The 13,803-nt window shown below is 38.8% G+C and overlaps 1 long non-coding RNA gene across 2 annotated transcripts in view; it reads right to left on the reverse strand.

Annotated features, from left to right (window-relative positions):
* Positions 1-11,586: 11,586 nt before the first annotated feature.
* Positions 11,587-13,803, reverse strand: part of LOC116539873 — a 6,252-nt gene continuing 4,035 nt past the window's right edge. Inside the window, exons 2-3 of one of the 2 annotated variants that reach the window (XR_004264226.1) lie at positions 11,896-12,108; positions 11,587-11,732 (exon numbers count right to left, since the gene is read on the reverse strand). This is a non-coding gene — a long non-coding RNA (uncharacterized LOC116539873). Of the gene's footprint in view, positions 12,109-13,803 lie in introns of both variants that reach the window. The other variant, XR_004264225.1, reaches the window with a different exon arrangement.

Raw genomic sequence — 13,803 nt, forward strand, 5'->3', positions numbered from 1 at the left:
CTCAGAAGGCTGGGGCACGAGAGTCCAGGAAAAATACATAATTTATCATTTGATTTTGTAAAGTGTGACAAATATCAAAGGTTTTAAACACTTGATATTCCACAATAGGATCACAGATCATTGTAAAATAAGTCATTCATTTAACCGAAGTGATAACGCAAGTGATAACCTGAGCTGGGAGGTGAAGGCTGTAGTGCGCCGAGTCCCCACCACTGCACACCAGCCTGAGCACCAGAGCAAGACCCTGTTACATAAAAAGAAAAAAAAGCCCTGAATTCAAGAGCACCTGTTAGAATTTTATAGCTGATTATAAAACCACCTTCTAAGAGAACCAAAACAAAGACAGCAATTGTCCGTAGATAACAAAAAGTTTTAGGAGAGCAAAAAAGACACAATTCATAAGGAAATTTATTACCTCTATGACACACGATTTAACCTAACAATTATAATTATTACTGGTAATGTACATTAATTCATATCAAAATTATAGGTGTTTCCCATAATTTTGGAACACATACCAATAACATTTATACAAATACAGCCCAAAGAAAACTAAATACCATTTTATATTTGACAATGCTTCCTGTATAATTTTTATGTCTAATAAGCCAAATATGTCATTTTTGGACTTTAAAAAGCCTAGTATCTTAAAGGATTAATTAGGTCAGAAAAAGACATAATTTATCATTTGATTTTGTAAAGTGTGCCAGATATCAAAGGTTTTAAAAACTTGATATTCCACAATAGTATCGCAGGTCATTGCAAAATAAGTCACTCATTTAACCAAAATGGTAACTCAAGGATTTCAAAACAAGTTGAAACCCTTCATTCTTTGAGAAAGGACGCTTAATTTTCCAAACAATAAGCCCTAATAAAAACAGCATAGGCTGACTGCGGTGTCTTCCACCTGTAATCCCAGCACTCTGTGAGGCCAAGGCAGGTGGATCACTTCAGGTAAGGAGCTCAAGACCAGCCTGACCAACATAGTGAAACCTCGACTCTACTAAAAATACAAAATTAGCCGAGTGTGGTGGAGCATGCCTATAATCCTAGCTACCTGGGAGGCTAAGGCAGAAGAATCACTTGAAGCCAGGAGGCAGAGGTTGTAGTGAGCTGAGATTGTACCATTGCACTCCAGCCTGGACAACAAGAGCAAAACTCCATTTAAAAAAAAAAAGCATAAAGCCAATTAAATTTGTTCTCCAAAATTTTATAAACAATCTATAAAATTTTAATCTTGATCATAAGATTATAACTTCCACAGGCCTTTATAAGATTTATATCTTTATTAAGGAGTCAGTTAATGCTTCAAGAAAATCTTGTTAATCTGACACAGGGGCCCATATGCTGGTCTTGCATCAGTGTGCCTTTGACATTAGTGGTTAATTTACAGAGAAACTGAACTTATTTTCTCTCTCAAAATTGGCCCTTACAATCTCATATGCCCACCTCTCCCGCTATAGTCCCTGGGCTTTAAGTAATTGAACAGGTTTAATTTCTGGCCCTGTGTCTCAGGAGTGCAGTTTATTTTGATGGGCATCTTCTACTGGGCCAGAAGATGAAGGTTGAATTGCTGTCAGTATTTAAGATTTGGCAGGACTTTGTGTCTTTTTTAGACCCAGGAGTCAAAGTCCTGTAACTTAATGTCACAAGAACTTTAAAAGCACATATAGGAAGATACATGGACATATAACCTTAATTAAAAAAAAATTTTTTTTTTGGACACAGTGTCTCTCTGTCACCCAGGCTGGAGTGCAGTGGCATGATCCTGGCTCACCGCAACCTCCACCTTCTGGGTTCAAGTGATTCTCCTGCCTCAGCCTCTTGAGTAGCTGGGACTACAGGCGTGTGCCACCACACCTGGATAATTTTTTGTATTTTTAATAGACACAGGGTTTCAGGGTATTAGCCAGCATGTTCTCAAACTCCTGACTTCATGATCCACCCGCCTCGGCCTCCCAAAGTGCTGGGATTACAGGTGTGAGCCACCGCACCCAGCCGAAAAAAAAAAGAAATTTTTAATCTCAGTTTTTCTTTCTAAGCAAACCAAACTGAACATGGCATAGGAATTATTTTAATAAAACATAAAATCTGTTAGGTCAGTTACCAAAAGGCAAAAGAAATGACCTTATGCAGTGCACAAAACATTATGTTGGAAGAAAACGCATTTCCTTTAGACCTTTAAGAAAAACATTGTTAGCATCAGGCCCCAAAAAGAAGAACAAACAAACAAACAAACAAACAAACAAAACAAAGCAAAACAAAACACAGAACCTAAGGAAAATAAACTTATATGAGCTGAAAGTGAGTTGAAGTTTTTTTTGTATATCAAACCCAATCTCCAGACAGACCATTACAATTTTCCTTTAATTATGGACAACTGAATCATATAAAAGTTTATTTTTAAATAAACCTTCTTGTTGTGACTTACGTAGACTATTCATTAAATGCTTGGACTTTTTGGTTTGTCCTGAACATTCCTCCCTCTTAAACAAGTCATTTTATTCTGTAGCTAAATTTACAAGATTCTTTCTCATATAAAATTATTTCTCTTTAAATTTTCTTACCAAAAAACGTCTCTATTTCTATGACTTTCTTTACATCTCTCTTATTTCCTGGTTCCTTTTACCCTGTTTTATAAGTCACCTTTAAATAATCTTTGAATTAGACAAAAAATTGTTCATCCTTTTTAAAAGAACACACCATTTTGTAAAAAAAGTTTTCCTACAACGTTTTTATTGAAAAATACCCAAATAATGAAATACCTATTATTTAATTTAACTTTAGATTCTAAATCATGTAATTTATCTACAAGTATCCCATTACATATACCTAATTATCTTAATAATTTACCTAGATTATTTATGAAAACTGTGATAGACATCACTTAAAGTTTTGAAACTGCCATAACTGAGACAGTGATAAAGATATGACCTAACTGTCTCCTTCTTGCTTCTAACCTCTAAGCTGTCCTTGTTCCTTCCTGGGTGTAGGCTGAACTAACTTTGGGAGGAACTTAGCTTATAGTTTAGCTTTGAAACAAAGATAATAAGTCCTTTTCCAAAACAAACCTCCTTACTGCCTGTGCACTAGATTGCCTAAAGCCACAAGATTATAAGTTATGGTAATGTTACTAAATTAAAGATTTAGCTATTATCATTAAACCAATATCAACGTCTTACTTTTTAAAGATTACATAAGCAAAGAACATTCTGTCTTGGGCTATGTTTATAGTTTTGTAATCCCTATGTCAAATGTTGACACCTTATAGTATTTGGCAGGGATAAATATGAAATTCCATGGTCAATAAATGCAAATAAAAATGTATGCTGGCTATTTTTAAGACATTCCTAATATTACTTTTCCAATAATTTTAGAGCTGGCTTATTTATTAAAGATTTTACGGGCCGGGCGCGGTGGCTCAAGCCTGTAATCCCAGCACTGTGGGAGGCCGAGGCGGGTGGATCACGAGGTCAAGAGATAGAGACCATCCTGGTCAACATGGTGAAACCCCGTTTCTACTAAAAATACAAAAAATTAGCTGGGCATGGTGGTGCGTGCCTGTAATCCCAGCTACTCAGGAGGCTGAGGCAGGAGAATTGCCTGAACCCAGGAGGCGGAGGTTGCAGTGAGCCGAGATCGCGCCATTGCACTCCAGCCTGGGTAACATGAGTGAAACTCCGTCTCAAAAAGAAAAAAAAAAAAGATTTTACTTAAGTCATATAAACTGGAAAAAGCATTTGATTAGTCTTTTTCTGATAAAGTATTTGATTTACACATTTTTATTTTTAAGACAATTAATTAGAGCTCTTTTACATATTTTCAGTAGTGAAACATTGTATACGCAACACATAAATTCATAGATGTATGAGGTATGCTGATAGAAGTACATTTTATAGATTCATAAAAACCTTTTAGACTTTCAGATTTTTTTTTTTTTTTTTTTTTAGAGATGAGGTTTTACCACACTGGCTAGGCTGGTCTTGAACTCCTGATCTCAGGTGATCCATCCACCTTGGCCTCCCAAAGTGCTGGGATTACAAGCATGAGCCACCACGCTGGGCCCAGATTCCTAATAACCTGTTTCACCACCCTACACAGTTGTCAGCTAAGTAGTCTTAAATTTGTATATTATAGGAAATAACTCAGGTGAAAATCCTACAGCAAAATTTACATCATAAGGTACAGAGAGAAAAAGTCTGGTGTGCTAGAGGTAGATTAGAGATGGATGCCAAATCAAACATAAAATTGTAAAAATCTATCATAGGATTGCATAAGGAGACCAATTTTACTTAAATAAGGACTACCTATTTCTTAACTGGATCCCTGAGCTCTGGGCAGAGCCCACACTGAATCCTGTGTTTCCAAACAGGGAGAATTATTATGAGGCTAGACCATGCAATATTTTTACAGTGTATTTAGAAAAAGTGTTTTAAATAAAGGTATTTCTAAGTTTCTAAACTATACTCTTCTTTAAAAATTCACGAGTAGCTTCTGTTGCAGTAACTATTTTAGTCAATAAATCAGATAACACAATACAAAAGCAAGCAGTTTAAGAGCTGAGACAAACTTGTCTGTTCACACTCTTGGGGTTCCATAAGGAAAAACAGGTTTCTCCCCAAAGGGAATCTGAGACCTTCTCCATTTTCTTTAAGGAACCACAGGCTATTATAAACTATCTTAGGTCCCTCATGCAGCAGAGGGTGCAAGAGAAAGGAGAGACAGCAGAAGTAAATGAAGAAAACAGGATTCTGTTACATGTCATGAGTAGGTTAAAAAAAAAAAAGAAAGAAAAGAGAATTCTATCAACTGAGAAGACAAAATCTTTGGCTCAAAAAAAAAAGGAGAAGGTAAAGTTGGTCAAATCCAGTGGGACACAGACCAAAACAACAACAACAACAAAACAAACAGTTAAGCAAAACAATCACAACTTATATTACTGAGCACTCTAACGGTAACGAGAAATTAAGACCAGCTGGTTACTTTAGCCAAGACAAACCCAATTCAGTTACCTTGGGATGGGTATCAGGCTAAAGACTGCTCTCCACCATCCTAGAAGCAGGGAAAAAAACCTTATCTTCCCTGTTGGAAGCAAGTTCGAACTCTATAAAGGAGTCACCTGCCTTCCATCATTATGGAAGCAGGGCTGGCCTTCCTTGTGTTGGAAGCAAGTAAATTTTTTTTTTAAATGAGCTGTACAGCAAAATAAACTTTAAATTGTGACCACATTTTGGAAGATCAGGGATTCTCTGGAAGGGGTGCTCCCAGGCCTCAGCAAATTGTCCTATTGGTTTGAACCATAAAGATAGCTCAAGCTGGTACCAAGCACTGACAGGAGATTTGTCAAAGGTTAGGGGTACCTCTACTACTCATAATCCCTCTGTGATTACCAAAATGTGAAACCTGAAAATCTGAGGCAGGTCTCAGTCAATTTAGAAAGTTAATTTTGCCAAAGTTAAGGACGCATGTCCGTGACACAGCCTCAGGATGTCCTGATGACATGGGCCCAAGGTGGTCAGCGCACAGTTTGGTTTTACACATTCTGAGACATAGAACATCAATCAGCATATGCAAGATGAACATTGGTTCAGTCTGGAAAGGCAGGACAACTCGAAGCAAAGGTGGGAAGACTGGAAGCAGGGAGGGGACTTCCAGGTCATAGGTAGATAAGAGACAAATGGTTGCATTCTCTTGAGGTTCTGAATAGCCTCTCCAAATGAGGCAATCAGATATGCATTTATCTCAGTGAGCAGAGAGGTGACATTAAATAGAATGAAAGGCAAGGGAGTAGCAGGAGGAAAGGCTAGATATTTTGAAAGTGGTAGATTAACGTGGATCCTTTAAGCCATGCCAAGGAATTAGGAAAGTATCCAAAGGCAAGGTAAATCCATGGAAACCACAGAAGTGACAAAAGCATATTTTTAAAGATCATTAAGTGCTTTCTGTATTGGGGAGATTTAAGGGTTCAGGATAAGTAGCAGGCAGCAGATAAGAAATAGAATAATGTAATGATACCTCCATGGGTAAGGGAGCTGACAACTGTGACTTGTGACCAGGACAGTGGCGGAGGAAATGATAACAGCAATATTTAGGCTGTGGATTCAAAGTGATTTGGTGATTGACTGAAGCAGGCAGTGTTTTGAACTACTACCTTATGAACATCCTGGGCCACATGATAAATTTTTGAGGGGGCAGAGGGCTGTCCTGTGCATTATAGGATGTGTCTTAATATTATGTATTATAATGTATATAATATACAGTGTATATATATACACACACACACACACACATATAGACACATAAACATATATTAGCTAGTAAGTGTATACAATTATGATTTTCCAATTAAAAATAATGTTAATTTTAAAAGGAATATTTTAGGCAAGACACATTTTCTCCTGCTGACCTGATGAAAAGTAGTAGAAATGAACTGAGCTTAAGAGTGTAGATAGGGATGAGTTACACATCTAAAGCAAATGAAGGTCTGTTTATATATATAACAGAATGTCTAAGGAGAAGCAGTTGCTCTTCTTCCTTTAAAATGTTAATGATTCAGTGTTCTGGGATGGCATTTCTGATTGTATGGGCCTTCTTCTTGTGGTTGCTAGACAACTGCATTCGTTGTGGGTAGGTTCTCTCAGCTCATCCAAAGGCAGAAAGCAGGAGGCTACATATGGCCAGGGATATCCCTCTGTAGATCTCTACTCTGTCAGAGCAAGATAGATCTTTCTTTTCCAGAACACCTTCTCTTATACCCTTCTGGGTATTCGGCCACAAGGTCAGCTCTAGGTTAAATTAAGCAGGAAAACATTAACAATAAGTGGTTGCAAAGACAAAAATAATGTCTGTCATTGAAAACCTACGAGTCCACTTTTCTTTACCTGCTCTACCTGTAGGTTCTGCTTCAATGGGGAAATCCTGGCATGGAAGATGGTAGAACTCACTCTCCTTGTAGAATATCAAATGTCTATAGAAGATTTCTCTTTTAATTACTTTTGGTCTGTCTTACCAGCTAGTACACGTGATTTTAGCTGGATGTACAGAATTAAGTCAATGGTTTTGTGGGATCTATTTTGTGAAAGGGTTGTATATGCAAAGCAGTCCCCAAACACAGAAGGAGTCGAAAAACCAAAGAATGAGGTAGACAAATCTAGTATGTGTCTGTAATCTCAGCACTTTGGGAGGCTAAGGCGGGAGGATCACTTGAGGTCAAGGGTTTAAGACCAGCCTGGGCAACACAGCTAGACCTCATCTCTGCAGAAAACAAAAAAAGTTAGCCGGGCTTGGTGGCGCATCTTGATGGCATACCTCCTGAGTAGTCCCAGCTACCCAGGAGGCTGCAGCTGGAGGATCACTTGAGCCCCGGAGGTCAAGGCTGCAGTTAGCTATGATGGTGCTACTGTACTACAGCCAAACCTCTTCTTAGGAAAGAAAAGAAAAGAAAAGAAAAGAAGAAAGAGCATTGGCTAAGAGAAGAGCATTGGCTAAATCTAATAGATAGTTTGTATAGTTGTTCTGTCACTTAGATTATATTAGACACAGCAGGGTATATCTCAGCAAACACCTTCTTTAATTGCCTGTAGTCTACTGTCATGTGCCAGGTGCCATCAGGTTTCCTTTCCCAGTCACACAATATGAGAGTCAAGGGAATTAAGTTAAAAAATGAAAAACGAATGCTTTGGGAGTAGCAATGAGTAGGAAGAACACCACTTCCACCTATATGATCTGAGGTAATAGTAGGGTAGGAGGAAAGAACTGCCCATCTTCAAGAGATGCACTGGGTATTAAATGAGATATACATGTAAAATTCTGAAACAACGTCTGGCATCTAAGAAATTATTTAGTGTGTTAGGTATCATTTTTGCTGTCATTGTTACTATCCAACCCTCACAGTATCACTATGAGACAGGTACTAGGGATAGTCCTATTTAACAGAAGGCAAACTTGACACTCAAATATATTATGCAAGAATGGTCTGGGATTGAAATCAATGGAGGCTGGGTGTGGTGGCTCAGGCCTGTAATCTTAGCACTTTAAGAAGTCGACACGGGAGGACCACTTGAGTTGAGGAGTTCAAGATGAGCCTGGGCAACACAGTGATACCCCATCCCTACAAAACATTTAAAGAATTAACTATACATAATAGTATGCCTGTAGTCCCCACTACTCCAGAGGCTGAGAGAAGGAAAATAACTTGAGCCCAGGAAGTTGGAGGCTGCAGTGAACTGTGGTTGTACCACTGAACTCTAGCCTGAGCAACAGAGCAAGATGCTGTCTCAGAAACAAAACAAAGCAAAGAACAACAGGCACTGGAGTCCAGACCAAAAAAAATTTAACCACTCCACTATACTGCCTAAACTTTCCAGTTCACTGTTCAAGGCAGATTAGCAGTAGGGACAAACACAGAAGAAGTCCAAATGATGTTAGGAGACTCTATTTATGAAACGCTTGCCTTCCATAGGAATGTATCTACCATAGAGGCCAGGAGTTCAAGATCAACCTGGCCATCACGGTGAAACCCCAACTCTATTAAAAATACAAAAATTAGCCAGGCATGGTGGCAGCTGCCTGTAATCACAGCTACTCAGGAGGCTAAGCCAGGAGAATCACTTGAACAAAAATCTAGATATGACTGTGATTTTAAGACTTTTGCAAAACACAATGCAAATAAGCCAGCACACAGCACTGAGTAAATGTTTGTCAAAGGGTAGCTAGCAGTGTCTCCTAGTTTCTATAATTTGCTGAAGTTAATTTATTTTTCAAGTGTTCAGTAGATAACTTCAGGATATAAAGAAACCTGGTACACAACTGGGTTATTGATCGTAAGCCTCTGAGCCAAACTACACACCAAGGTTCATACCTGACCTCAGGGTAGGAGAGGCTCCAGGAATAGTGGGATGTGACTGGTAAGTGAAAGGGTGGGAGAGAGAAGCATACATTTGTGACAGTGTAAGGATGATTCATTTGCATGTAAGCATCTAGCACTAAAAGGTAATATATGCTGTTTCCTTAACTCTTCAACACCATGCTCTCAAATCCTCTGAAAATATTCCTTCCACAAGAACTTTATTCTCTATAAGCAATATAGAAAGTGAGAAGGGCGCAAGAAAAGAAAAAAAAAAAAGGACTTTATTCTGTCATCACAATATTCAGGCATCTGAAATCCTATAAATAAACTGTATACTTCCCTGGTGATCTCCTGACTCAATTCTCTCTGCTTAACCCCTTCAAACAATACTCAAAAATACGAGTTCTGCTTTGGGCTATGATAAACTTGTACTAGACAAGTCTTCCTATTATAGTATACGACAGATGCAACTGTGTATGGTAGACACAGCTGGCAGAATAACTTCAGCATACTTTGAAAATGACCCAGTATGGCCGACGCACCTGAATGCATGTTCAGAGTTCCAAATATGGCCAACCAGGAGATTCACCTTTATCTATGACGAATATCTGAGTCCCTGTCCTGTCCTGTGGAACACTGGCCCTATGGAGGATTGAGGCTTTTTGTCTTGGATTAAATGAGGGTTGCCACGTAGATGCTGTTAGGAGAAGAATGTTAAGTGAAAATGCTATATAAAGTGCATGCTTTCTGTAAGCAGCGGCAGTTCTGTTCAGCCTACCACCTCTGGATCACTCCGTATGTAAGTTCCATCTCACATATAGTGCCATCCCTTTTGGAGTTGAAAGGGTTGGAGCACGGCACAATAGCACACTATAAAATTAAACTACATCGGGGGCAGTTTTCAGGCAGTGGACAAAAAGCCATGCATGACTAAGACTCATGTGAGAGGGGAGCCTATTAACAAGCCGAGCCTCTTTACCTCCCCATTATCTAAGGATAATTCCTCAACTACAGTGGACAGAGCTGGAATCTGAGCCAAGCAGAACAGTCATGATGAGATCAGGAAGCCTCACTGCTAAATGCCACCTATCAAAGTAGCCTCCCCTGACTATCCTGTGTAAAATAATCCCTCTGTCCTCTCTAGACTTTATAGCTCTTTAACCTTTTTTTTTTAACAAATGAAATCTTGACAGCCAATGTTCAAACCAGAAATTTCTGAGATTAAATCACAGTAATATTCCAGAGCTTGATCTTTGGCTGTTTTTACGATTAATCCACCAATTTCTTTAGTTTCTATTATGTGCCAAGTACCATGCCAAATCTGCATTAAAATAACAAAGTAAATATGCTGTCCAGAATCATAAAGTTCACAATTTAAAACATTAACCTTTACGGTAAACAAGTAGATAAATAGAAAATGTGTAAGTAGCTCAGGCTGCCGTTAACAAAATACTACAGACTGGATACCTTAAACAACAGACGTTTCTCTTTTTTTTTTTTTTTTTTTTTTTTTTTTTGGAGAAGAGTCTCACACTGTCGCCCAGGCTGGAGTGTAGTGGCATGATCTCAGCTCACTGCAACCTACACCTCCCAGGTTCAAATGATTCTCCTGCATTAGCCTCATGAGTAGCAGGGACCACAGGTGTATGCTACCACACCTGGCTAATTTTTGTATTTTTAGTGGAGACAGGGTTTCACCATGTTGGCCAGGCTGGTCTCAAACTCCTGACCTCAGGTAATCTGCCTACCTCAGACTCCCAAAGTGCTGGCATTATAGGCATGAGCCACCACACCTGGCCCAGACATTTATTTTCTCATAGTTCTAGAGACCAGAAATCTGAGATCAGAGTGCAATTATGATTAGGTTTCAGTGAGGGCTCTTTTCCTGGCTTGCAGATGGCCACCTTCCTGCTGTGACCTCATATGGTGAAGAGACAGAGAGGGGAAGATCTCTTTTTTAATTCTTACAAGGCCACACTAGTATCCAATTAGGGTCCTAGCCTTATAACCTCATTTAACTTAATTAGTTTGTAAAGACCCTGTTTCCAAATACAGTAACACTTGGGGTTATGGCTTCAACATATGAATTCCTGGGGAGGACGCAATCCAGTCAATAACAGAAATACAGCTAATATAATGCACTATGATACGAGAATACGCTGATAATTTATCAGCTACACTAATGCATAAGATATGGTTGAAGAGTTTCATGCAATTTAATGTCTTTTGTATCATATGATTTAAATTATAATCCAAGGAGAGTGTGAATTTACACTTATAGGCCCAGGGACACTCCACGTTAGAACTTTCCTTTAGACCTACTAAGATTATGCATCAGAGGCCTGTGACATTGCCTGGGAAAGACATGTCCTACATAGACATACGGATGATATGATGACTAGGAAAAGCCAACTGTGTTTAAAAGCAAGCATTGGCTGGAGGCACTGGCTCAGGCCTGTCATCCCAGCACTTTGGGAGGCTGAGGTGGGTGGATCACTTGAGGTCAGGAGTTCGAGACCAGTCTGACCAACATGGCGAAACCCCCTCTCTACTAAAAATGCAAAATTAGCCAGGTGCAGTGGCACACGTCTGTAATCCCAGCTACTCAGGAGGCTGAGGCAGAAGAATTGCTTGAACCCGGGAGGCGGAGGTTGTAGTGAACTGAGATTGTGCCATTGCACTCCAGCCTGGGCTGGAAGGAAAAATTCTGTCTCAACAACAACAACAACAGCAACAAAAAGCAAGCATCAGATCTATCTATATTCCCTCTAAATTGTAGGTGGTGATTTATAATTCAGCTGCTTCCCACATGGGCAACTCAGCGTCCAGTATTTCACAGTAGGTACAGTAGAGATGTATTTAACTCATGAAGACTGGGTATTCTCTAGGGTAACACCAAGGATATTATTTAGTATATGACACTGTAGCCTACAACCAGGTTTTCTAATATTCTCATGTTACTGAATCACATTTTAACTACTCCTAAAGTGCTGGCATTCAGGACAGACAGAAAAATAGTCCATACTTATATTCCACTGTTAGCTTACCTTGGCCTTGGAATTGAAGAATGACTTGGGGAAGAACTGAGTGGGGAGGAGGAAGGTGTAGGAGCGTGGCCATTCTGACTCTATATGTTCTTGCACAGATTTAGTTTCTATCCTTCACAAACTATTTAATATTCCAAATGGCAACAGATGGGAATGAGCTGAGATCTCTCCTGGAGTGGATCAGACTAAGGATCTTCATCATTCAACTGATTCCTGAATAAGAAAGAAAAATGTCATCTAATTCACTTTGACTTCTGACCCCACCACTGTATCTTTAAAAAAAAAAAAAGTTCTATTGAGATACAGTCATAAACCATATAATTCACCCATACAAAATGTAAAAATCAATAACTTTTAGTATATTCATAGACAAGTGTAACCACCACAGTCAATTTTAGAATACTTTTATCATGTCAAAAAGAAACCCCATAACCTTTAGCTATCCCCCTCCTCACCTCCCATTCCTCTAACACAAATAGAAATCTACTTTCTGTGTCTATGGGCTTACTTATTCCAGAAACTGAATATAAATGGAACCACATGATACGTAATCTTTTGTGTCTTGCCTCTTATTTTAATGTTTTTATTTTGTATATTTTATTATGCTCCAACATACTGGGGTAGGGGAGCTAGCTGCAGTTGACTGGGGAGAGCCCCTCCTACAGCTAGCTAATTCTTAAAGCAGTAAACAACTTGCCAATAAACATGCCATTTATAGGCAACCAACCAATCCATAGCTCATATCCCCAATTACCATCTTCATCTAACTCTCATACACTAACCATTATTTCCCCTGCCCTAAACCAACCTGGGGACCAGACAACTAGAGACTGCCCCATAGCCTGGAGCCTGGCAACATTATTCCAACTAGACAATCCTAAATTGTTTCCCCAGCCTGGCTTTGCCTTTCCTAGAGAAAACATGATACAGGGTCTGGGTATGGGCTTTTTCCCTTCTCTCTAGGCACCCCTGCCTCCTGACCAAATTTTGATACTTCCCATGAGGCCCTGTATGGTGTGGCATGCTCCCTGCTGCTGGAAAATGGGAGTAATAAACTATTTTTGCAAAGGCAGTTGTCCCCATGTCTGTCATCTTACTGTATGTGATTTTTTAAAAATCAGGGTATGTTTTAAATGCCTCTCTTCACATGGAACCAGTCTTAGCCAAAAACAAATCAAAAAACATAAACTTAACATTTGATGCTACGTAAAATAGGATTATGTTTTAGCAACACTATATTAAGAAGACATAAAATGGAGACATTTTTCTCATGTGTATAGATTAAAGTGTGTCTCCACAAATTCTCATGCTGAAGGCCTAACCTCCTCTCCTATACCTCAGAATGTGACTTTACTTGGTTGTTGCAGATATAAGTTAGTTACATCAAAATGAGGTCATTAGGGTAGACTCTAATCTATTCTAACTAGTATCATTATAAAAAAAAGGAAACTTCTCAAAAAATTTCATGTATCCCATAAATATATACACCTACTATGTATAAACAAAAATTAAAAATAAGAAAATTATAAAAATTAAAAGGAAAAGTTTTAAAGGTGAAATGTGCACACAGAGACAAGGCATAGGGGAAAATGATAAGAAGATACCACAAATTTCTGTTGTTTAAGCCACCAAGTCTGTGGTACTTTATTACAGCAGTTGTAGCAAACCAATACATCACGGGAAAAAAGTTACCAAGTTTGAGTCACATTTTACAGCCAAAAAGAGGAAAAAGTTTTATGTAACTAACTTTATCTTGTTAGAATTTGCAATTACAACTAAAAAAGTTCATTTTCAAATGTATCATTTTTTGTTAGGTGAGTTAAGAATATGGGCCGGGCGCGGTGACTCAAGCCTGTAATCCCAGCACTTTGGGAGGCCGAGGCAGGTGGATCACGAGGTCAAGAGATC

Source organism: Sapajus apella, unplaced genomic scaffold (genome assembly GCF_009761245.1).
Source record: "Sapajus apella isolate SASKATOON/1434 unplaced genomic scaffold, GSC_monkey_1.0 scaffold135, whole genome shotgun sequence".
NCBI classification, from domain to species: Eukaryota; Metazoa; Chordata; class Mammalia; order Primates; family Cebidae; genus Sapajus; species Sapajus apella.